This window comes from Marmota flaviventris, chromosome 14 (assembly GCF_047511675.1).
Source record: "Marmota flaviventris isolate mMarFla1 chromosome 14, mMarFla1.hap1, whole genome shotgun sequence".
Taxonomy (NCBI): Eukaryota; Metazoa; Chordata; class Mammalia; order Rodentia; family Sciuridae; genus Marmota; species Marmota flaviventris.
The window spans coordinates 41,688,085-41,712,865 of NC_092511.1; positions in this window are offsets into that span (position 1 = coordinate 41,688,085).

The window sequence follows — 24,781 nt, forward strand, 5'->3', positions numbered from 1 at the left end:
CTTATTAATACCTTCATGTGTACGCCATAGGATCAGTCAAGGTTAATTTGTAAACATGCATAAACATACAGATATGCCTGTGTTCACACACACATACTTTCTTATATTTTATTTAACATAGATCTAGAGAATATGTATATAGATGAAGAGCTATATATAATGGGATCTTCTACATTTCTAGGCAAGAGGGAATGTCTGAATATTAAACTTAGCTTTGTTGAGAGCAGACAGACATACTGAGACCCAGATTTCTGAAACATAAATTGGGGTAGTGAATATAGAATTTTCACTTAATTCCACATTGGATTGCTTCATGCACTTTAGTAAGCTCCTTGGGCATATTGACACATTGATTTTATTTAACCAAAATTGAAATAATATTGTGACATACAAATCAGCCCTCTGGTGCATCTATCCTCCTGAAGGTCCCTGATAACCTAGAAAAACATATAAAAAGCCTAAAGATCAGTTACCGTGGTTATTTTTATTATATACATTAAAAGGGGGGCAGTCTACTAGGTAGATGATAACAGAATGTCTCAAGGTCATTTTAAAGCTATTTTTAGGTCAATCACAGACACCTCTTCACTTGATATATATCAGCAAGGAAAGATCTTAAAAAATAATTTATTTTATTTATTTTCACTTATAATCAATATAAAGAAGCTTGTATAAGGTCTGTGTGAACATTTCAATAATCATAATTTGATTAATAATCATTCAATTATTGTCAATTTAAGAAATACTTTACTAGCATCTTTGAAGTATCTTGTGTGTGCATTCTGTGTTTGATTCACTACCTCTTTCCCTGCATTAACATGACATTAATGTATGTTTCAGAAATCTGTAGTTATGTTATGATCTCACCAATGAATTACCGGGGTAGGACTAGGAGCGCTGTCCAAAGTTGAGTTGGAATCTTTTTCAATGACTTCAACACAAAAGGAACAGGAAAAGGGGAGGAAATTAGTCTTTATGACACATATAAAAGTGTATCATCTATTAGTTGCTGTGTCATGTCCTACTGCCCAGGGAACAGAGGAAAACAGTCTAAATAGGGAACTAAAGCAGATGTGTGAAAAGCTGTGCTGATGATAAATGGAAAAATGTATAATACAGAATTTTTGGTAGTTTTCCAATTTTAGGATACAAGAAGCCCTATTCTACACTTACTCAAGAATTTTAAATTATAAATTATAATTATTTATTTACCTGGAACCAAATGTAACCTAATAGCCTCCTTCTGATGCTGTAACTAGATTGGCACTATAGTGACATCTCAGAGGTAAAATGTCAGTCTTGAATACTGTTAAAGATCCTGTTATTGGAAAAGAAGGAAGGAAGGAAGAAAGGAAGGGAGGGAGGGAGGGAAAGAAATGAAAAAGGATAAATTGATGATTTAATTCCTACCTGGTTTTTATTTACTTTGTAGATATCATTTATTAACTGGCCTACTTTGTTTTCTGTTATGATTTTAACATAGTGGGAATGTTAAGGTTTATTTAATGTGTGTTTTCAGCTTAACCAAGTTTAGCATCTGCCTCTATCACCAGCTTCATTTTTGGACATTTTGGGTAATACCATATTCATTTTGCTATTCTTTTAAACTTGGCTCTGCCTATTGCTGTCTTACCAGGCTGTCTCACTTGTGTATAGTTAATTTTCTGTGACCGATTGGAAAATTCTAAGCATTATCAGTAGAAAAAGCATAATCAAACCTATCAAGGAAGTCACATATTTCTTAAAATTCATAATATTCTATTCCAGTTTGGTATTTTTATACTATGTTGCAAATATCTATTTCATTTATTATAATTATTCAGAAATGCAATAGAAATAAAAATATCATTTTTTTAACTTACTGTGAAGATTTTACTGGAACAACTTTAATGTTTCAAGATAGTGTGAAGAAAATGGGACTGAGAGTAAGATGATATTTGCTACCTCTTTGATCTTGGAAGATCATTATCACTGTTGAGAATCAATTCTTCATCCATAGTTTTCAGGATTCTTATGAGAATTCAAAGGGTATTTAAAGTTTTTGGTACATTGTAGAATTTATTGATCTGTGATAATTTTTTTCTAAGAAATTTTCTACATTACTATATAGATCAAAACCTTTTGAGTCAGATTCATCATCTTCTAGCACAATTTTTTTTCATTTATGATCTTTCTGTTGTGTTTGAATAGTGGAACAAAAATAAGTTATTTTCTTACAATATTTTTTAAACCATTTCAGTATCTTTCATATCTGTGTTATCACCACAATAGAAGCTAAATAGTAAGGGCTGCCTCCCTAGGTGTTAGAGAATTTCACAAAGTATACTATTTTTAAGGATGTGCTATAATACCATAAACAAACTTGATACCTTTGAAAGCTTTAAGAAATTTTATCCTTTACCTTTCCCATCTCTGATAATCCCATCCCCTTTTTGGTGGAAGGGTTTAGCCTATGAATCTAACGACTATAAATGGTATAGTAGTTCAAAACTCTTAGGTTTTACTCCAAAAGTAATGCTAGTAAGTAATTTAAACAAATGGATCAAGTTCACAACATTTATAGGATATTATTCATATACACAAAGATAAACAGTTATAGAAATGAAGAATCTTACAATTGAATTAATTACCCAAACTTGATTATTTATACTTTGTGTAAGGAGCTTGATAATGGATAGTTCCTGAAAAAATTTTAAGAAGTGAGCAGTCTCTGCATGCTGGTGGTTAGAGAAGACTGGACACAGAGCTAAAAAGCCTCTAGGGAAAGGGAAAATTAAGTTTGGAGACAGAGTAATCAAGATTATTCAAGTGCATGCACAACAGTAGCACAAAGGTTGGGCAAAATATAAATGCAAACTTATATAAAATTGAGACATTTAACTACCTTCCAGTCTGGGCCATCATGAACTGACAAAAATTTTTTTCACCAAAATCAATGTTTCTGAATAAAAATCAATTATATACATCTTGTGTGAAGATGGTTTGATTTATAAGAATATCTATAGGTATATTTTATACATGTACATATATGTGTGTATAGAAAGAGATAACTACGCATTTTCTCTATTTTCTATGTATTACAATATAGTCTCTTTGTATGAAATGAATTTGCTGATGAATGTTTACATTATTGACTAGTAAGTGAATGGATATGTCACTGGCTGGACACAGCTGCTACAGGAGGACCAAGTACTGGAACCACTTAATTTTTCCTCTCCCTAAATTGTGAAATTTAAGTGACAACTAGTTTGGAATGTCAAGAAGTAATTAGCAGAAGCTGATGCCAGAGAAGAGAAATGAAAGAAAAAAATACTCTTCCAAAGCCAACTAGCTATCTCATTTGAAGCAATATTTTAAAAGAGAAAAATATTAGAGATCACTTTGAGAGAAAAACAAAATAAAGACAACAACAACAAACTCTTCTAAGGAAAATTGAGCTAGAACAATTCAAATTCTTCTTCAAAAAAATATATTACCAACATTGACAGGCAATTCAACATTTTTGAAAAAAAGGAAATGAAAATTTAGTGGTGGCAAATGCAAAGCAATAGTGAGATGTTCTTGCATAATATAATAAAAATCCTTTTATAGGAAATCAGAAATTACAATTTTGAAATAATGCAGAAATGTCTCTGAAACTTGACAGCACATCATTACCTAAGAAAAACATATAAAAACTTCTTTAAGAATAACTGATGTTCAAAGCGGCAGAAGAGAGACTTTTGAAACTTTGACCTTGTTTTGTAGTGATTTGTAGACAATTACAATAGACAACATGACTAGTTGTTATCTGCCCTGTCATGTCATCATAAGTCAAGATACTGGAGCTAGCAACTCTCCAGTGTTAATGGGAAGGATAACTGCCTATAATCTGAGAAATCTGCTGACTGTGTGGGGTGGCAGGGTGTGGTCGGGGCTGGGGTGGAGAAACATTTGGGGAAAAAGGCAAAAGACTGTACACACAGGAGTGGATGTAAGGATTTGTACTTTGTAACATTCCAAGCCTGTCTCCTAATTGTTTTAAAATTACTGGCTTCTTCACAACAGTGGAATCTAAATGCAGAAACTATTTAATCCTTAACTTAAAACTTTGGAACTTCTTTTCCTCCTTTTTTAGCTCACACCCATGCTTAGGCTACATGAAAAGACAAATTGAATGTTAAAAAAAATGAGAGAAACAGAAGAAGAAGAAGAAGAAAAATAGAACATCTCCAGAATTATTATTTTTATATTATTATTATTATATTTTTTAGTGCCAAGGCATTTGGGGGCCATAGTTCTCAGCCAAGGAAAAAAATACATATAAAGTTAATCTACTGAGATTTTTCAAACTACACTGGCTCCCATTATTTATCATACTTAGCGCTCTCTTTGAACATTTGCTAGTGTTTTTCTGAGGGGAAAGCAAAAGTGGGAACCTTGAATTATCAAAATAGTTATTTTTTTAAATGTTGTCTTAAAAATAAAAGTTGGGAGCTGGGGATGTGGCTCAAGCGGTATTGCACTCACCTGGCATGCGCGGAGCGCTGGGTTCCATCCTCAGCACCAAATAAAAATAAAGATGTTGTGTCCACCAAAAACTAAAAAATAAATATTAAAAAATCTCTCTCTCTCTCTCTCTCTCTCTCTCTCTCTCTCTCTTTAAAAAAATAAATAAATAAAAGTTGGCAGTAGGATTGTTATAGATGTTGGACCTAGTTATAATAGAACATTTATAAAAGTTAGATAGAAATGAGGTTTGCTTTAGCAAGAATGCAGTAGAATTTTTTAGAAATAGGCATCACAGGAAAAAAAGTACAGAAGTTCACAAAAATGTGATCAAAAAGAAATAAATCATTTGTCTTAAACAAAACAAATAACAATAACAACAACAACAACAAACCCCATGGAGATTTAGTGGACTGGTGGAATCTAATTAAGATGTGGGATACTTTTAAGGTTTTAAAAATTATAATAGATTTCAGGGGCTGGGGTTGTGGCTCAGTGGTAGAACACTTGTCTAGCATGTGTGAAGCACTGGGTTTGATTCTCAGCACCACATAAAAATAAATAAATAAAGGTTTAAAAAAAATAATAGATTTCAAAGTATTAGGTATTGAATCACAAGACAAAAGACAATCAGTATGTTGAAATACAAAGTCTGTATTGACATAATATCCAAGTGATTTTTATCGATCATTGTTTATATCCAAATTGTATGTCAGCTATATATATATATATATATATATATATATATATATATATATATATATATATGTTGTTATGGACCTTTATTTTATTTATTTATATGTGGTGGTGAGAATAGATCCCAGTGCCTCACACATTCTAGGCAAGCGCTCTACCACTGAGCTACAACCCCAGCCACAGTACCTCATTTTTTGAGAATCTCTGTGTTGAGGAGACTAATGAAATAAATTAAGAATTGCCTCTTAAGAGGAAATAGGAAAGTTTATTTCTTCGGAAAATGAGCTGATATTGAAAGGTAAGTTTAGAGATAGTCATTAAACAAGAGATATAAAGTCTAGATCGGAATTTTAGTTATTTTTGTCCAATAAAAAATACAAAAGATTGCTAGTAAAGTGCTACTTTGTTTCATTTTCAAAAGTCTATCTAAAATAGAAGATACCAGTCAAAAAAGACTTTTAGCAGCCCAAGTTATCTGAATAAAAATTCAGAGAGATGGGAACATGTAGCAAACTTAAGATGTGACAAATGTTAGGGATAACTGAAGATGTCTCATATAAATTCTTAGGAAAAATATCACAATCAAATTTTATTTTTCTCACCGGCATTGACCAAAGTCATGGAGATAAGGAATTTTGTCTTTTGTGTCAGATATTACTAAGTATGGCAGGAATATCCAAAGAGGGTAAAAATAAAATAATGAATATGCGACTACTCTCTTTCTGAACTGGCTATTTCTTTTTTCTGTAATATGGTGAGAAATAATGGTATACAGCCACTCAAATTAGAAAATTCTTGGGGAAAAAAGTGTGAATCTTGGAAGGGAAAATGAGTAACAGTACAGATGTAGAAGATATAACCATGGTAACTTGACCTAAGGATTATATGACTTAATTAGTACATGATATTCTACTTCTCGTTTCCCTTGTTTGCAAGTGTGTGATTAGCATTAAATGTTGCTTAATTCACCCATGTATCTTCCTATCCTGAGATAATCATAAAAGGAACAACTCCTGCAGTGAGCCAGAATGATGAATGATGAAAACCAGTCTGAAGTTTAACTTGCCCAATAGAAGTAAGGATATTCAAAACTGATTTTACTGCCGGAAGGACAGTAACAGGTATCAGATGATCAGATTCCAGGGACTGTGCTTTATTATAACTAGAAACTACTGAATAAAACATATCCCATATCCGATGTCAGAAAGCTAAAGTCACCCAAAAGGAAAAAAAAAATGGCCCTGAAATTCATTCCACGTATTCCACTAGCAAAATACCTGCTTCTTTGAAGAAGAAAGATGTCCTAGCTACTAGGAGCCAAAGCATGCACTGACATACTTAATCCCATGCCTCAATTGTGTCACATCCAAGTCATGATGCTGTCATGTGATATTTCCAGGCTTGGCTTGAGTCACAGATAAAAATTTAGAACTCTCACTTTTTTACTATTAAATTCTCCCTTAACCTGTGTGAGAGTTTAAAAAATGGCGCAAAAGACAACTAAAACCTTAAAATAGCAGTTTGTATATTGAGATAAAATGGTATGACTATAGAACAGAAAGGCCCTTTGTTCTCTGCCTCTCTGTTCTTCAATATTAAAAATAAGATTCTTCTTAAAAACAGAGCTCTGCAGATTCATCATTCAGAAGCCATGGATGTAATAAAGTCTGACTCCTGTGATTCTCCATCCTCCAAAGAAAACATTAAGGAAATTGACTCACAGATCATTTCTCTGTTCCAGAGGTAGACAAAAATCTATAACAATGTCATTACTTGTGTGGGAGATTTGTTGATATTTATCACTTAGTTTTGTATTAGCATCAAGTTCAAATGATTATTCATTCATTCAGCCAACAAATATGCGTGGGACATCTTTTGGATGCAAGAGTACAGATGTGTAGGTGAACCAGTTACACAAGGTTCCTGTCTCCTAAAGTTTATATTCTAGTAGGAAGAAGGTGGAAAATTATAAAAAAAATAAGTAAATAAATAAACCATACAGACACGCACACAAGGAAACAAAATGATGACAGTTGACAAGAAATGCTATGCTGGTAATAAAAGGATGCTTGTTGTGATGGAGAATAAAGAAGGATCAGAAGCTATGATATGGTAATATTTATAGGAAGTCTCTGAGAAGAAGAAATGTAAGTTGACATCTGAAAGCTGAGAAAGGGTGACTAGTATCAAATATATTAAGAAACAGAGTGAACAGGATATGCCATATCCCTGAAGCAAGAAACCAAAAGCCAGTGTACATCGAAGACAGTAGAAAAGAAGAAAAAAAATCAAAATATGAGTTTGGGTAAGCTGGGCCTTGTGGAAGAACCATGCCATAACTCTGAAATAGAAATTTGGTTCTTATCTTCAATTTTTTCTTTCTCACTTATGCTTACTCACAGGGATCTGTGTATAGTACTGTTATTTATTTTTCTTCATTCATATCTCCTATACATACATGAAAATGTTCAATTTTAACAGAGCTCTGACACAAAACTTTCCTCAGCATTGTTGTCCTAAAATTTCATAAATACTGCTTGGATCATAGTTATATATGAATTAACCTATTAGGCCAAATGATAAAAAAGATTATATGTTTAAAATATAAACAATAAGGAACAACTGAGGAACATAGGTTCTTTTTTTTGATTTTGATTTTTTTGTTTTTGTTTCTTATTTGGGCACCAGGGATTGAACTCTGGGGGCACTCTACCACTGAGCCGCATCCCCAGTCCTATTTTGTATTTTATTTAGAGACAAGGTCTCACTGAGTTGCTTAGTGCCTCACTTTTGCTGAGGCTGGCTTTGAACTCATGATACTTGTGTCTCAGCCTCCAGAGTCGCTGGGATTATAGGTGTGTGCACCCTATAGCACCCAGCTCTTATTTTGTTTTTGAATCCCATTGGTGGGTAATGGACCTATTAAATTTAGAAATGCCATGGAAGGAGCAGCAACCCTTTCTTTTGTCATTTCCCCCTTTTCGATACTAATCAAAACAAAGTGTTTCTTGCCTATACAAATAACATACCCCCAAATCCTATTTGTTCTGGAGCTGACTGCAGTAAGAGGCATATACCATAAACACAATTTACAACTTTCCACTGTGGAATTTTGCATCAGTAGGGACAGGAGTCCATCAACTTGGCCTGAACTTGGAAAATAGTCATAGGGTTTTTGGTCAACTTATAAAATCCCCTAATATTTTGAAAAGAAAACAATGATGGAGGGCTGGGGATATAGCTCAGTTGGTGGAGTGCTTGCCTTGCATGCACACACAGGTCCTATGTTCAATCCCCAGCACCACAAAAAAAAAAGAAAGAAAGAAAGAAAGAAAACAAAGATGGACATTAACTATTTTAAAAAAACTTTTTCAAAGGTTTTAATGTTCTTTTGTTTTTAAAACTTGAAACATATCCTCCTGCAAATTCAATACTATATCTTTCTTTTTTTACTTTAAATATATAATCTTTTTTTATCATTTGGCCTAATAGGTTAATTCATATGTTCTATGATCCATGTCTTAACAAAGATTATTCGGGAATAATAATAAAGACTAATTTTGCAATGACTTAATCAACACCAAAAGACACCCTCAATTCACTTCAGTGATGATTTAATGCTGAAGGACTAAAATATAGGACTAAGTCCCTTTTTACCCCAATAAACTGGCATGTCTTCATCCACAAATCATGCAAACTCAGCAGTAATGATGAGGTACAATAAATGTTCAAGTTGTACTCTTAGTAATTATCCACAAAGTATTTTATAGGTCACAAAGGTTTTTTTAAGGGATCTAATGGGTGTTAACAGGCTCTGCTTCCTCTGTAGTATTACTATTTATTTGCTTGATGCCTTACAGATGCTCATTTGAAGATGGAGATTTCTTTGGGACTTCTACATGGAAACCCTAGAAAGCAATCAGTGCTTTCACTTGCCATTTCTTTTTCCTTCACCTCTTTTTAATGCACTGTTCAAATAAGTTGAATGACAAAGACAAGATACCCTTGTTCCTATTTCTTGACTTATCACCACTTCTAGAATAATGCCTGAAGGTTTCTTTTTCAATCATGGAATTGTTTCTCTTTTTATTGCCTGCCATCTGTCAACAGTGTAGGGATGGGAAAAAAATCCTTGTGCTTTTAACAGATTGGGAGGGTATTAGATAGCTAGTGGACTATTGAGTAGACTTAAGAAGGGGAGAAAAAGAAAACTTTTTAGATATGCATTAATTAGCTTTATGTCTGATAAATCATTTGTGTATTACATAAATGACACTATTACTTTTTTTCTATTCCATAGACTAAGTGAACTATGATAGAAAATGTTAGGATTTATTAATTTACTTTATAGTTTTCTTGAGGATCTTTGAAAGTAATTACCTGTGCAAGCCTAGCAAATATTTTTCATTAGTGTAAAGGGGACATCTTTGCACAAAAAGAGGGAGAGCTAGTTAGATGATTAAATAAAAGTAGAAAAGTTTTTCCATTAGCCTGAGATGTTTGACAGAAAACACAATTAGAAAAGGTAAGGCATTCATGGAACTAACACCAATGTAACTAAGCAGATTTCAACTTTCATAGTGATATCTCTGTAATTTATCCTAATTATGTGGTCACTGAGAGGAGATAAAGAAAATATGGTATTGGCATTAAATGCCAATGCAGGCACCATAAAACCAAGCTCAGTAAACTAAATGCTTTTGATGTGTTGACACCTGCTGTCTTCCTTGATAAAATCAAGCATAACACTCAAGGTAGGTAAAGGAAAGAGAATCATCATATAGAAAAGGAGGGTTGAGTCTAGCATTGCCAAATAAATTTCACTCACCTTTGAGATTCTGACCTCTACTGATTACTATGTGACCTTGAACAAGTTACTTAAGTTTCTTTGCTGCTAGATGCTCATCTATTAATGGTTTATTAATAATACTATCAATTAGCATCATTGGGAAAGTGAAAGAGGGTAGAACTTAGAACAATGATCAGAATATTTAATTTTATCATTAATGCTGGTGCCACTACCCAGGCCATCAGAGGCCCCTTTAATGTGCATCCCTAAGTGATTACTTGGCCATTCCCCTACCCCCAAAAAATAAATAAATAAAACCCTGCAGCTGAGATGTATTAAAATGGATCACTTATACAAAATTTTTCTAAAGACTCATATCTAACAGAAGAGAAATGAACACTGAACTTGAATACATAAATTGATCACTTCGCTTAAAAAAATAATGTCTTTCAGGTTCTGCCTGGTCTGGCCTTAAAAAGCTTCCCATACCCAGCTGTTGGTGGTGAAACAAGATGAAATCTTTATGAATTTATTTCTAAATTATCCTTTAAAAGTTTTCAATTTCTCAAAAATTCAGGTCCAAGATAGTAAGCCCCTATTTTAAGTTTCTCGTTTCTTTCAAGATTTTCCCCTTTCTTAGATGAAATAAAAAATGCCCTCTACCATTCTCAAGGGAGAGCCAGCTCTTAAGCTCTGGGCTATGCCCTTCCTGACCCTGTAGTTGCTGCAAGTTGCTGGTGACAGGATGCATAGTGACAGGCCTGGCACCTGTGCATTGAGAGGTACTGTTACTGGCCTCCCTTCAGAGGGAGGATAAAGGGACAGGACTTGTGCAGATCAGGTACTTCCAATAGGAAACCATTGAAGTACAAACTAAAAGCTAATTTAGAATTGTCCCTCATTGACAAGATGAAATGTTAAAAATGTTTAACTTTCACCACTCTGGATTAAGAGTGAAGTCTATGCTAAAATGCAAAAAGCTGTTTGGCAAATCAAGCATTATTCTAACTTTAGCCATCAGCAGATGCAATCCAGTGAGGGCTAGTTTATTAGATAAACAGTTGGTTACCCGGCCCAATTAGAATGGGAGATGGGATAGGAGAAGTGGATTATAAATGGATAATAGACCCGCCCTCTTGTCGCTTTCATTTAGGATGCCCATGGTGAAATATTTTGGCAAAATAGAGGACAATATAAGTCAAACATTGGAGCTATAAGGCACAGAATCTATGAAGAAAACTTTAGACAGGGTAGTTAAGCATAGAAAGATGAAATGCAAAGTTATATTTCATAATTATTAGTGATATTAGTGGCTAAGACTATAAACAGATGGCAAAATCCAATAGCGCTAGACAAAACATAAGAGATCCAACCCTTTGAGCATTCCTGCCTAAGATTTCTAGATCAAAGGGTAGTTATGTACTTGGAATTGAAAAAATTAAAGAGACAAAAACTAGAATTGCAGTAGAAGAGATGTGTTAGGATTTGATTCACAAACAGAAAAAAAAATGACAGAATTTTTAGTATGCTGATGTTGTTTCCTTTATCATCTCTGTTCAGAAAAGAAGAGAAAAAGGACAAGTAGGAGAATGTCTTCTATGTCTTGAAGCATTTATCAATAATGTTTTGAGAGCACAGTGGTGATGTAGCACGTTAGAAAATGCAATAGTCTTTTCAAATGATGACATTCAAGAGAAACTGCAGCTATTGCTACTTGGACAGCACTTAAATGTCTGTAGTGAACTTAGGCATTTACCACTGAAAATGAGTAATGGACTTGTGTTTAAAAAGATAACTCTGCTATCTCTCTAATATATAAAAGGTAGTAAAGAAATTAAATCTTTGCCCATCTTATCTAGATTATGCTGGCCTCAGCTATCTGCCTGGCTTTGGGCAATGACCCAGAAATTAAATGCTATACCCACATAGGAAAGAATTAAAACGCACCTGAGGAGTTTCTAGACTACAAATTCAATCCTCCAAGACATAAAATTGGATAAACAGGATCTAAAATTGTCCACATCTGTTTTGGTCTCATGAAACATTTTCTTAGTCATTAAGATAAAAACCTTGAATTTTTGAAATAAAAAAGAAGCAAGGACCCTTACATTCTGTGTGTTCCATCTTTACCTCTATCTGACAGTGTGGCTAGTGAGGTCATTTCATCTCTCTAGGTCACCCTGCTCCCTTACAGGAAGGAACCTGTTGGACTTAAAGTGATATGAGACAACTTTTACTTCTAAGACTACTCAGTGACAACATGGTATTGTGAGAGGCACAGCTAACAATGTTCACCTAATTTGGCTCTTTTTGTCTTCCCAGTTCCTTGTTGTTAGCCAAGATCATGTGACTAATTCTGTAAGGTCATGTAACAATGGACTCCCATTGGGGATGACAGGGGTCAGTCACTTCTAGACAGACAACAAAAGAGGTGAAAACACCATGAGTGCTCTGACTTGCATGTGGTCAAGGAGATAGTACCACACCTCCACAGTCTCAGATAATACACCCTCAATTGGTCTAGGTGTCTTAGTGTCAAAATGTAACACAGGTCAACTACTGCATCATGTTGTACATGTGCAAATGAGAAACAAATCTTTGTTATCATAGGCCACCCATATGTTAGAGTATTTACTGCAACATAATCTGGTCAATCCTAAGCACTAAATGCTCTTGGAATGATTTCTAAAAATAAGATGTTACCCCATTCTTCTATTCCTGTTATACAAGGAGGTCATTTTTAATCAAGCTCATTGACAGTTTGTAAAGCAACTGATAATAAAGAGCACATACTGAAAAGCAAAATAACATCTTTTTTTAAAAATATTTTATAGATGCATGGGATCAAACAACTGGGCAGGATGTTATGGATCATTCACATGTCTCATTTTAAAGATACAGACATTGTAAACAAAAGAAAAAGAATAATGACACCGGCAAGTAAGAGTTTAGAGTTATTTTAAAATCATATTTCACTTAGCATTTTCTCCATCTCCATCCATTTACTAGCGAATGCCATTATTTCACTTTTTTATGGCTGAATAAAACTCTAACATGTATAATATATACCACATTTGCTGGATCTACTCATCTATTGATGGGCATCTGGATTGACTCCATAATTTGCCTATTGTGAGTTGGACTGCTATAAACATTGAAGTGACTGTATCACTATAATGTGCTGATTTGAGATCTTTGGATAAATACCAAGGAGTTGGTTAGCTGGGTAATATGATACTTCCATTCCTAGTTTTTTGTTTTGTTGTGTTTTATTTGTTTGTTTGTATGTTTGTTTGTTGAGGAAACTCTACACTGCTTTCCAGAGTGGTTGAATTAATTTTCAGTCCCACCAACAATATAAGAATATACATTCTCAAGAGCATTTATAATTGTTCATGTTCCTGATAATTATCATTCTGACTAGAGTTAGATGAAATCTTAGTGTAGTTTTTATTTGCATTTCCCTGATTGTTAGAGATGATGAACATTTTTTCATATATTAGTTGGCCATTTGCATTTCTTTTGAGAAATTTCTGTTTAGTTCTTTTGCTCATTTATTGATTGAGTTATTTTGTTTTCGCATTGAGTTTTTTGAGTTCTTTATATATTCTGGATATTAATCCCTGGTCAGGGGAATACTTGGTAAAGATTTTTCTCATTCTATAGGTTCTCTCTTCACTCTCTTAATCATTTCCTTTCCTGTGTAGAAGTTTTTTTTTTTTTTTTTTTAATTTGATGGCATCCCCCTTATTGATTCTTTGCTTTATTTTTTGAGCTTTAGAGGTCTTGTTGAGAAAATTGATGTCTGCACCTATATGGTGAAGTATTGACCCTGTGTTTTCTCCTAGAATTTGCAGTTTTTCATTGATTTTCCAAGTCTTTGATTCATTTTGATCTGACTTTTGTGAGTGTGAAAGATAGGGATCAAATTTCAATCTTCTCCATAAGAATAAGTTTCCCCAGCACCATTTGTTTAAAAGGCTATCTTTTCTTCAATATATATTTTTGGTACCTATGTCAAGTATCAGATGGCTATAAGTATGTGGGTTTGTTTCTTTGTTTTCTATCTATTCCATTGGTCTACATATCTATTTTGATGCCAATATCATGCTTTTTTTTTTCTACTACAGCTCTGTAGTATTTATTTGAGATTGGGTATTGTGATGCTTCCTGACAACTTTTCTTGTACAGAATTATTTTGGATATTCTGTCTCCTATTATTCCAAATAAATTTAAGAACTGTGTTTTCTAGTTGTGTGAAAAACATCATTGGCATTTTGATGGGGATGACATTGTATCTGTATAATGCTTTTGGTAGATGGCCATTTTGGCAATATTAATTCTGCCTGCCTGTGAACATGTGTGATCTTGACATATTCTGAGTTCTTCAATTTGTTCCTTCAGTATTCCATAGTTTTCATTGTAGAAATCTTTCACCTAATTAATTAGTTAGAACAAAACACATGGGAATTAATCTATCTATCTATCTATCTATCTATCTATCTATTTTGTGAAAGGGAACATTTTCCTGATTTCTTTCTCAGCAGAATCATTGTCAGAACATAGAGAAGCTATTAATTTATTAGTGCTGATCTTATATCCTGTTATTTTGCTAAATTCATTTATCAACTTGAGAAGTCTTCCAATGGAATATTTTGGGTCTTCTAAATATAGGATCATGTTATCAGCGAACAGTGATACTTTGAATTTTTCTTTTCTTATTTCCATCCCTTTAATTTCCTTATATAGACTAATTGCTCTGGCTACAGTTTGAAAACTATATTTGATAGAAGTGGTAGGAATGGGGATACATGTCTTTTTCCTGATTTCAGAGGAAAAGCTTTCAGTTTATCTCTGTTCAGTATGATCTTGGCTTTGGGTTTGTTGTGTATGAACTTTATAATGTTGAAGTACATTCCCTCTATCCCTAGTGTCTCCAGGTTTTAAACATGAATTATTGCTATATTTTATCAAAAGCCCTTTCTGCATCTATTAAGGTGATTATATGATTCTTGTTCTTAATTCTATTTAAGTGATGAATTACATTTATTGATTTGTGTATGTTGAACCAACCTTGAATTCCTGGGATGAAGCCCACTTGATTATGTTTTGAATGTAGTTTGCTAATATTTATTAAAGATTTTGCATCTGTGTTCCTCAGAAATATTGGTCTATAGTTTTCTTTCTTTGTGTGTTTGTCTAACTTTAGTACCAGAATTACACTTGTTTAATAGAATGTATTCAGGAGTCTTTCCTCGCTTCCAATTTCATGGAATAATTTGAGAAAGACTGATGTTAGTTCTTTTTTAACTTTCTGGTAGAGCTCAGCTGAGAAGTCATCTGGTCTGTGATTTTCTTTCTTGGTAGGTCTTTAATTATTGTTTCAATTTTACTACTTGATGTTGGTCTGTTTAGGTTATCTATATCTTCCTGTTTCAATTTGGGCATATCATTTGTGTTATTAATTTGTCCCTGTCTTCTAGATTTTGCAGTTTAATGGAGTATAAATTTTCATAGTTTCTAATGATCTTCTGATTCTGAATTTGAGAAGTGTCTATAGTGATATCTCATTTTTCATCTTAAATTTGTAGGTTTTAGTCTTTTCCCTCTTTCTTTTAGTTAGTTTGGCTAAGAGTTCTTTTTAAGAGAGAGAGAGAGTGAATTTTTTTAATATTTATTTTTTAGTTTTCGGTGGACACAACGTCTTTATTTTTTTTTATTTTTATGCGGTGCTGAGGATCGAACCCAGCACCTCGCACATGCCAGGCGAGCATGCTACCACCTGAGCCACATCCCCAGCCCAAGTTTATCTATCTTAATTATCTTTTCAAAGATCCAACTCTTTCTTGTGTTGATCCTGCTTGTGTTTTTTAATTCTCAATTCTATTAATTTTGAATCTGATATTTATTATTTCCTGTGTTCTCCTGATTTGGGGATTCATTTGTTCTTTGTCTAAGGTCTTAAGGTGGAAAGCTTATTTATTTGGGATCTCTATACAATATATATTTTTTTAATTTTAAAATTAACATATTTTTCTCTGAGTACTTGTTTTAGTCAGCTGTTTCATTGCTGTGACAAAAATACCTGACAAGAGCAATTATAGGAGGAAAGTTTATTGGGGGCTCATTGTTCAAAGGTCTCAGTCTGTAGACAGCTGGCTCCATTCCTCTGGGCTTGAGATGAAGCAGAACATCATGGTAGAGGTGTGTGGCAGAGGAAAGCAGCAAAGCAGCAGGAGACATTGCATCTAGCAGCAGCAGCAGCAGAGAGAGAGAGAGAGAGAGAGACTACTCTGTTCAACAAGGACTCAATATAAACTACAACAGCATGCTAACAATGACATAATTCTTCAAGCCACATCTACCTTCCTGTAATGATAGCCCAGTTAATCTGGGGATTCATCTAGGGATTAATTCATTGATTGGGTTAAGGTTCTCAGGACCCAATTACTTCATCTCTAAACCCTCTTGCATTGTCTCTCACACATGAGCTTTTGGGGGAAATCTCACATCTATCTAAACCATATCAGCATTGCTTTCATATAGTCCCAGAAATTTTGATATGTTTTATCTTTGTTTTCATTTGTTTCTGAGATTTTCTTGATTCCTTCTCTTTTTTCTTTTTTGATCCATTCTTCATTTGAGAGAGTATTGTTTAATTTCTTTTTTTTAAGAGAGAGAGAGAGAAAGAGAGATTTTTTTAATATTTATTTTTTAGTTTTTGATGGACACAACATCTTTATTTTTATGTGGTGCTGAGGATCGAACCCAGAGCCCTAAGCATGCCAGGCGAGCACACTACCGCTTGAGCCACATCCCCAGACTGTATTGTTTAATTTCTATGCATTTATGTGGTTTCTATTATTTTCTTGCTGTTGATTCTTAACATTTCATTCCATTATGGTCCAGTAGGATGCTTAGGATTGTATTGATTTTTTTTCTTTTGTATTTGCTAAGACTTATATTGTGACTTAGAGTATGGTCTATTTTGGAAAAGATTTCAGTCTAATAAAGAGGTGAAAGACCTCTACAATGAAAACTACAGAACACTAAAGAAAAAATTGAAGAAGACCTTAGAATATAGAAAGACCTCTGATGCTCCTGGATAGGCAGAATTAAAATTGTCAAAATGGCTATACTACCAAAAACATTACACAGCTTTAATGCCATTTCTATTAAAATCCCAATGACATTCTTCATAGAAATAAAAAAAGCAATCATGAAATTTATTTGGGAGAATAAGAGACCCAGAATAGCGAAAGCAATTCTTAGCAAGAAGAGTGAAGCAGGAAGCATCACAATACCAGATCTTAAACTATACTACTGACCAAAGTAACAAAAATGGCATGGTATTAGCACCAAAACAGACACGTAGACAAATGGTACAGAATAGATGACACAAAGACAAACACAAATAAATACAGTTATCTCATACTACACAAAGGCACCAAAAATATTCATTGAACTTGTTAATGATCTGTTTTTTATCCTTTTTCTCTAGAGTTTGATCTACTTCCACATGTATGGTATCCTTTGCTTGAAGATTGTGAATCTTTGGGGGAGATTTATTTGCCTATTCTTCATGTTTTCCTCACTTGTTTGCCTGTTCCTCATGAGGTTCTGGACTTACACACTGATTGAGGTGGACTTTCCTTCCTCTTTTATACACATGCCCTTACCTGTATAGTTCTTTTTTATTCCAGAATTTTCCTCTGCTTTTGATATATGAGTAGATGTTGAATGTTGGGGAAGAGAACTTGAAGTTCCCCTCTGGTTGTTCCTCCTGAGTCCTGATTTTTGGTTTGGGTTTTTGCCCCTCCACAAAAGAGTTAAAGTGATGTGTAGGTTCAGGTGGAGGCTAGATCAAGTGAGGAGTGAGATTTACTGTTGCTTGGCTGATTTGTATTTCTTAGCAGGATCTCTATTCTGTGATTCTGAAGTGTCCCAATCACTTTCTAGCTCTTCTTAGAGAGAGGGAAGAGCCAGGAATAGTACTAAAGTTAGCAACAGATGTATGGTTTTAAGATAAATGTCTGGTGTCTACTTTGTAATATTAATTGCCCAATATGTGAATAGTGGGAGTCAGCCTTTAACATCGGTACCAGCAATACAAAAGTGTAAGTAGATGAGGCATTCCACATCAGGTGTCTATTATGTTGTCCACTGTATTAATAATCACATCATCAATGGGATATGAAATATATAAGTTATATAATTCTATTGTTTGGTAAGATTACAGTTTCTGAAGTAGGGAGAAATAATGTTGGAAGATGAGACAAAGTTGGAAATATCTAGAAAACGTGATCAGAAGAGAGAAAGGAGGAGGTGGGTGGCAGACATCAGCTCTAAAGAAGAAGGAATAAAAGATTAATTGAAAGTAATACAATAAAGAAAGAGGAAGTTGGAACAGGAAAATTTTCTTAGCAAGATTTCTACTTTGTGATTTTGAAGTGTCCCAATCACGTTCCAGCTCCTCTTAGAGAAAGGGGACAGCCAAGAATAGTAGTAAAGTTAGCAACACATGTATAGTTCATGGGGGGAGACAGTGAAGAAGGAGAGATAAGAGGGACAAGAACCAAACTATGAACCAACAAGCAACTATAAGATCAGAATTACTAGAACCTACATTAATTGAACTCCACCTAAGACAAATTAAGGCTAAATAATAAACAAGCAAAGAAAGAAGAAATTAATATGAAAGTAGAATCATATGCATATACCTATGTTTTTTGAACACATCCATTCAGTGCATACACACAGCAACACAAACACCCACATATATGCACACAAAATCATGCATAAAGGAATAAAGTGAAAAGTAATGCAATATGATAACATGATGTTTGAAGAAAAAAATAATTTAAAATTTAACATTTAAAAAACTAAAAAAATAGACTTTAAAATGAAAGTATAGTGAAAACAAAACAAACAACAACAACAAAAATAAATAAATGAGAAAAATAAGAGAGAGAAAAAAATCTTGCCAGGAGACAAAAGGCTTCTTTCTACTGAGGTGGTTAAACTATTGGCAGGGATGGATTTTAATTCTTCACATTTGTTTTTGGCTTTGTAACCCTTGGGTCAGGGCTATTAAGCTCAATGCCTTTGTGTTCCTCACTTAGTTACCTGCCTTTCTGGCTAAGAGGCACAGCTGGTTGTAATAGATCTCAGTGCCCTGGTATACAGTCGGGTGTTGATGAATTGTGTATTTTTGTGGAGGGGGTGGTGCTGAGTCCTAACTAAAGATTCCAGTAATTGGGGTTTAGTTCAACTGAACTTTGGAATTCTGTGGGTGGATGTTTGAGAATTGATCCACATCCGCTCTTCCTGGGGAGATGCTCATCTCTGCAGGATGTCTGGATCTTTAGACTCTCTGGTAAAATTCACTTTTAGGGCACAAGGACACAACCTCCATAGGTTTCACTTTCACAGCTGTGAACCTAAACAACTGGATACCTGGTCTGGGGTGCAGTGCTCCTGTGTGGCCACTAGAGCCCCAGAAATAAGGGGAGCTTCCTCCCTTGGGATCCAGAGCCTGAATGGGCCAGGCAAAATTTTCTTTGTGCCTATTTCAGTCTCTTGAGTCAGGGCACCTTTTGGGAATTTCTCTAGGAAATTCCCCATCTCCTGTTTTTGCTCTCAGTTGTGCCCAGTGGCAGCGATTGCTTTCCCTGCTGGAAGTCCTGTGGTGGCTGCTTTCCCTGGGAGCCTGGCAGCCACTTTCCCTGTCCTGGAGCATTTTCAGGAGCTGGGACATTTCCCATCCTGGAGGAGCTATTTTGGGGTTTGCTTTCATTGTGCCACTTCTCCTACAACTCTGTGTCCATTAAATTCAGCCTCACTCTCTAATCCACAGGTTTCCCCAAGTCATTTTTTTTTTTTTAATTTTTACATTTCTTTACCCTCTGGCCACACCATCTCCTCTATCTGCACTGCCCCTCCTCTTCCCTACTGTCACAGGCAACCAAGCCGATGCTTGTGTAACGTATCATTACTTATGTTCAAGATTCTGACTTTCTTGTCTATATAGATGATTTTTTTTCCTGTTCAATATTAAGTTTCCTTTAGTTATCTGCCTCACTGAGAAGCAGTCTTCCTGCTTAGTAACTCTGATGCCAAGGAGCTGTTAATAACTGTGTCCTTCTTCTAATGCACCATCTTCCTCTGGACAACATGTGTTTTCAATAATTTAATAATTTTTCATTCAACCCTAACCACTGCTCTGTGAACATATGGGTAAACTCTACTCTCTTTCAGAAACTCTTACCTAACTTGCTATCCTAGGATAGGTTCCCTTTTTGATTTACAACATAGTACCTTCCTTTCTCTGAACTTTTCATGTTTTGAAATACTTATTTGTAATTCTTTAGTAAGCACTCCATAAATGAATGCGATATTTAATTAATCAACTGTTCTTTTCGCATGAGATTTCTTTCCTCTGATGCTGTATTCTGTTTTAGGTTGCTCAATCTGGTGATAAAATTGACTTTTTCTTAAATGAAAAAAAAATCATTTTCTTAAATATTCATGGTTAAATTCACTTCTGTTTGACTTTCTGACTTCCTGAGTTATTCAGAGACAGTCGCAAAGCTAGAAATATCCTCAATACTAGTTTAAGATGCAGCTTTTTCTTTCAAGGTGTATCTTCTTATAGCAAACAATAAAAGTGGTTAATAACTATAGTAAAGATGGAAAGTAAATGTTCATAGTCCATTTCTCTTTTCTTGTGTGAATTTGAGGATCACTGCCAACTCTAGTGAAAAGCTGGATTGGCATGCTGTAAGCCCCATAAACTAATTCATTGCTGTAGTTAAACATGGTTAAATATTTCAAAGTATTCCTGACATCAGAAAACTGAGTGTCCCTAGAGCCTGTCAAAGAGGACAGCATTTGTTGAAATTAAGCCTTTCTCTGCTTGTCAGATACAACTTGAAATTTCAGAATTACCATCACAGAAGGCAATATGTCCAGTTTCCTTTCTCCACCCCTAACCCTTCCAAAACACTGCCCCTAATTTTATCTTTCTTTTGCATATATTCAGTGCTGTCACTTCCCTGCTTAAAGAGTTTCAACCACTGGTCTGTGACTATAGGCTAGTATTCATATCTCTCCAAAATGTTTTTCTTCCCTAAACTCAAGTTTATTTTCCTCATTTCTCCTGCCTCTTATCCTCTCTCTTATCCTTTCCTTTTTTTTTTTTTTTGCATAGATCTCTCCTGTTTTTAATTCATCTTCATCCTACTTTATTTTTCATTTTATTTGAATGTTCTACCTTCTTTCCAAATTAAGAACTCAAACATTAACTCCTCCATTCTTTCATTTGAATCTCTCTGAAATTCCTGATTGTCCTGTCCACTTGTGCTTCCCATTTAGGGTCCTCATGGTGCCTGGGAGAAAGCTTTTCACATCCTAAGTGCTCAACAATATATAAGAAACAAGGGCATAAATCATGAAGGAACCTTCAAAAACTAGCCTCAGTTTTAAAGACTGGAAAACAATGAAATCCATAATAACTCCAGATTTTAACAAGACTGTTCAACAAATGATTAATTTGGGGATTGTGAGATTTTATAAAGTGAGATTTCCGGATAAGTAGAGTTAAATAAGGGAACATTTTCCTCCCAATGTCATTAGTAAGGTTAGAAAAGGAAAGATGGATTATTGAAGGTTTTGTCAAAATTATTATCTTCTATAAGTGAGAGAATTATTAATTTAAAGCCTCACTAAATAGAGCAATCTGTGCCGACAGAGAAGGTAGAACCTGGACTTCTCCATGACTGATAAAAGCAGTATCTTAGAGCTTTTGTTTTGGATCTAAGTCTCTGATACATTTATATTTTTTCTTCCATAGTAGAATACTCTTTCTTGATTTAAATTTAACTTGAGCAGTATTTTACAATAATCAGAATGGCATCCCTTTTCCACATTTTGCTCAGTGATAGCCTGTGAAAGCCTAAACAGGGAAACCTTCACAAGAGCTGAGTCTTTTATCTGACCAGCTAAGGGGGGGGGGGGGGGGGAAGCAGGTTTAAGATTACCAGCAATGAATTGACACACAAACTAAATAGAGAAATATAATTTTCCCTGTCAAAAATGGGATGGAGGAAAGAAAATTTTGGAAATGAATATTTAAGTAAACACATAGGCTTTAATTTCTTTAAACATAGCTCTGATTTCCTATTTCAAAATGAATGGAAATGACTGTTAGCATTACAAACTATTATTAATTTAGACAAGTATCAAATATTTTGCTCTATTTTTTGGTTCTTTTTCTTATTATGAACACATCATTACCCATATTGGTTTGCCTGTGTACTTTTAACTACATCATTTGGCCAAACTCCCCCCAAAAAGGAGACTGACTTCCCAGTTTCAGGGAATCTCTATGATAAAAGGAATTGATTGCCACAATATTGAGTCACGCAGGCAATTTCCCCTTCATCTGTCCTTTTAAATTTTGGAAACTCTAGAGATGAAACATTGAGGGGGGGGGGAGAAGGGTTTATAGCTCTTGAGATTCAGTATCTCCACATTTTTTTTCTCTCTCCCTCTCCCTCTCTCAATGCCTTTTTTCATCGATGTATGAGCATTGGTTTAATTTGCAGAGCTGAGGACATCATTAGCTGCAGCTTCAGATAAAGCATTTCAAAAGAAAGTTCTAAAGCAGAAAACTTACAACACTCTGAAACCTTGAAACTTTTAACTTTTCCCATCATTATTCGAAAGTTCAAAATCAAAAGTGAACTCTGACTTTTAAGAAAATGTTTGTCTATTCACAGAACATCTTTCCCACAAGTACTCTTCTTAATAATTGTTTCATAAGTTAAGTCTTCCACTGGGCAAAATTTCATTAAAAAAAAAAAAAACCTCTTGGGGAATTTACTATCCCTATCATGGTTAACCTGTTTGAATTTATTAAATATTAAAGCTTACAAGCACATTTTACTTCTGGGTTCAAATGTTCTCAACTCACATAAATTCATAATTTTATATATAATGATGAAGTCCACCATCAGTGGGGGTCCTTGCTTATATAATTCCAGGGTCCACTCAAAGGAGAATGGCACATTTTTTTTAATTCATATTAAAAAATCTTAAGTATCCCCAAATTCAAATTCAAAGTTACCCATTTTTTTTCCAACTCCACTGCTGTTATTTGTTCACACAATCAGAGTTTCTTTCTTAGGTGAGTACAAAGTTTTCCCAAATCTTGGGAATCTGCTACACATTCTCTGTCTTTAATTCAGAATGAGTTGCTGAAACACAAGTTTGATTATATCTTTTTCTTGCTTTGCCACATACCTACTTCTTTCAAGGATAATGTCCACACTCTTCACAAAGGCAGACTGGCCTTAATGAAACACTGCCTTTGCAAATGTCTCAAACACTGTTGAATCTCCAGTGTCCAGCTGGGTGTCTGGCAATCAAGCCTACATTTAGAATGCATTGAACAGTTGTGGAATGGCTGGTGAATGAGACCAGATAGTAATATAATCTTATTTGCTACATTTCAAAATATATTATCTTCCATCAAAAATAAAAATCTGGCAACTTAACAATATCTGTCTCTTCAAGATCACACTTCTTGAAAAGAAGTTTTTTTTTTTTTTTTCATTTGCTTTCTTTCTGGTGTACTGCAATTTTCTATAGACTTATTGAGGTTTCCATGTTATATTTTTGCTGTATATATAGTCTATGACATTTTATTGCTTTTCTAAAAAAAATTTAATGTAAATGTATGTAATTTAGTTCAATCCAAAGTTAACCATTATCTTAGTTAACAAACAATATAAAGATGCTAGAGCACCTTAATTTATATCTCCCTGTACCCAATATTTTTATTCAATATTTTAAATTTACATGTTTTTCTTTACTTTGTTCCACAAATTTTATGTCACAAGTGTGATTAAACAATCAATAATTGTCTAAAATTGGTTCATATAGCTAATAAATTCTGTATTTGTCAACACATCTTGCATATAAATTATGGAGTTACTGTTTTTCTTTCTAAAGTTCACCCATTAACAATCTCTCTAGTTAAAGTGTTGTTGGATTTAAATCTGTCAGTTACTATATCTTTGAAAATGCTTTTATTTTGGCCTTATTTTTTAAAGATTTTTTTAATGAAAAAATAATTGAAGACTGACAGTTATATTTTCTCAGGTCGTTGAAGATATTAATCACCTGTCAACTAGAATCCACTGTTGGTATTTTATTGACATTTGATAGAACAGGATCTTCTTCTTTTGCTTTCAGAATGTTTTTCAGATTTCTTAATTTTTATAAACTGCATTTAAAAACCACACACACATTAAACATGATTAGTTTGTCTTTTGTGAATATTACAATTTCCAAAGTATGTGGTTTTTTTTTTTTTTTTTTTTTTTTCAGCTACTACTGCTAGTGGCTTTTGTGCACTCTGCCTTGTGTACCTAGGTATTACATGATTATTTATTGTGGTAACAAATTTGTTGAACCTTTATGTTATAGTTCTTTAGTGACTGGGTTAAAGTTGATTTTCTCCAGAGGTTTATATTTGAATCTGCCAAATCCTTAAGAGTACTAAAACTTTCAGATCCCATCTTTACCTTAAGGATTTTTGAATGACATAATAGAACAAATTTAGGCAAACCTCCTCATGGATTCAAATTATGCATTCGAATTTCATGGATATTTTTTCCTTTTCACCTAGAGCCAAGGTCAAAATGTGCATTATCTTCCCTATGTATTTAGTTTATTTCTAGCTCACCTTTTGAAACCCCAGCCTTATGCAGCATCTTCAGTTAGATTATACCCTCGGACTTGTCT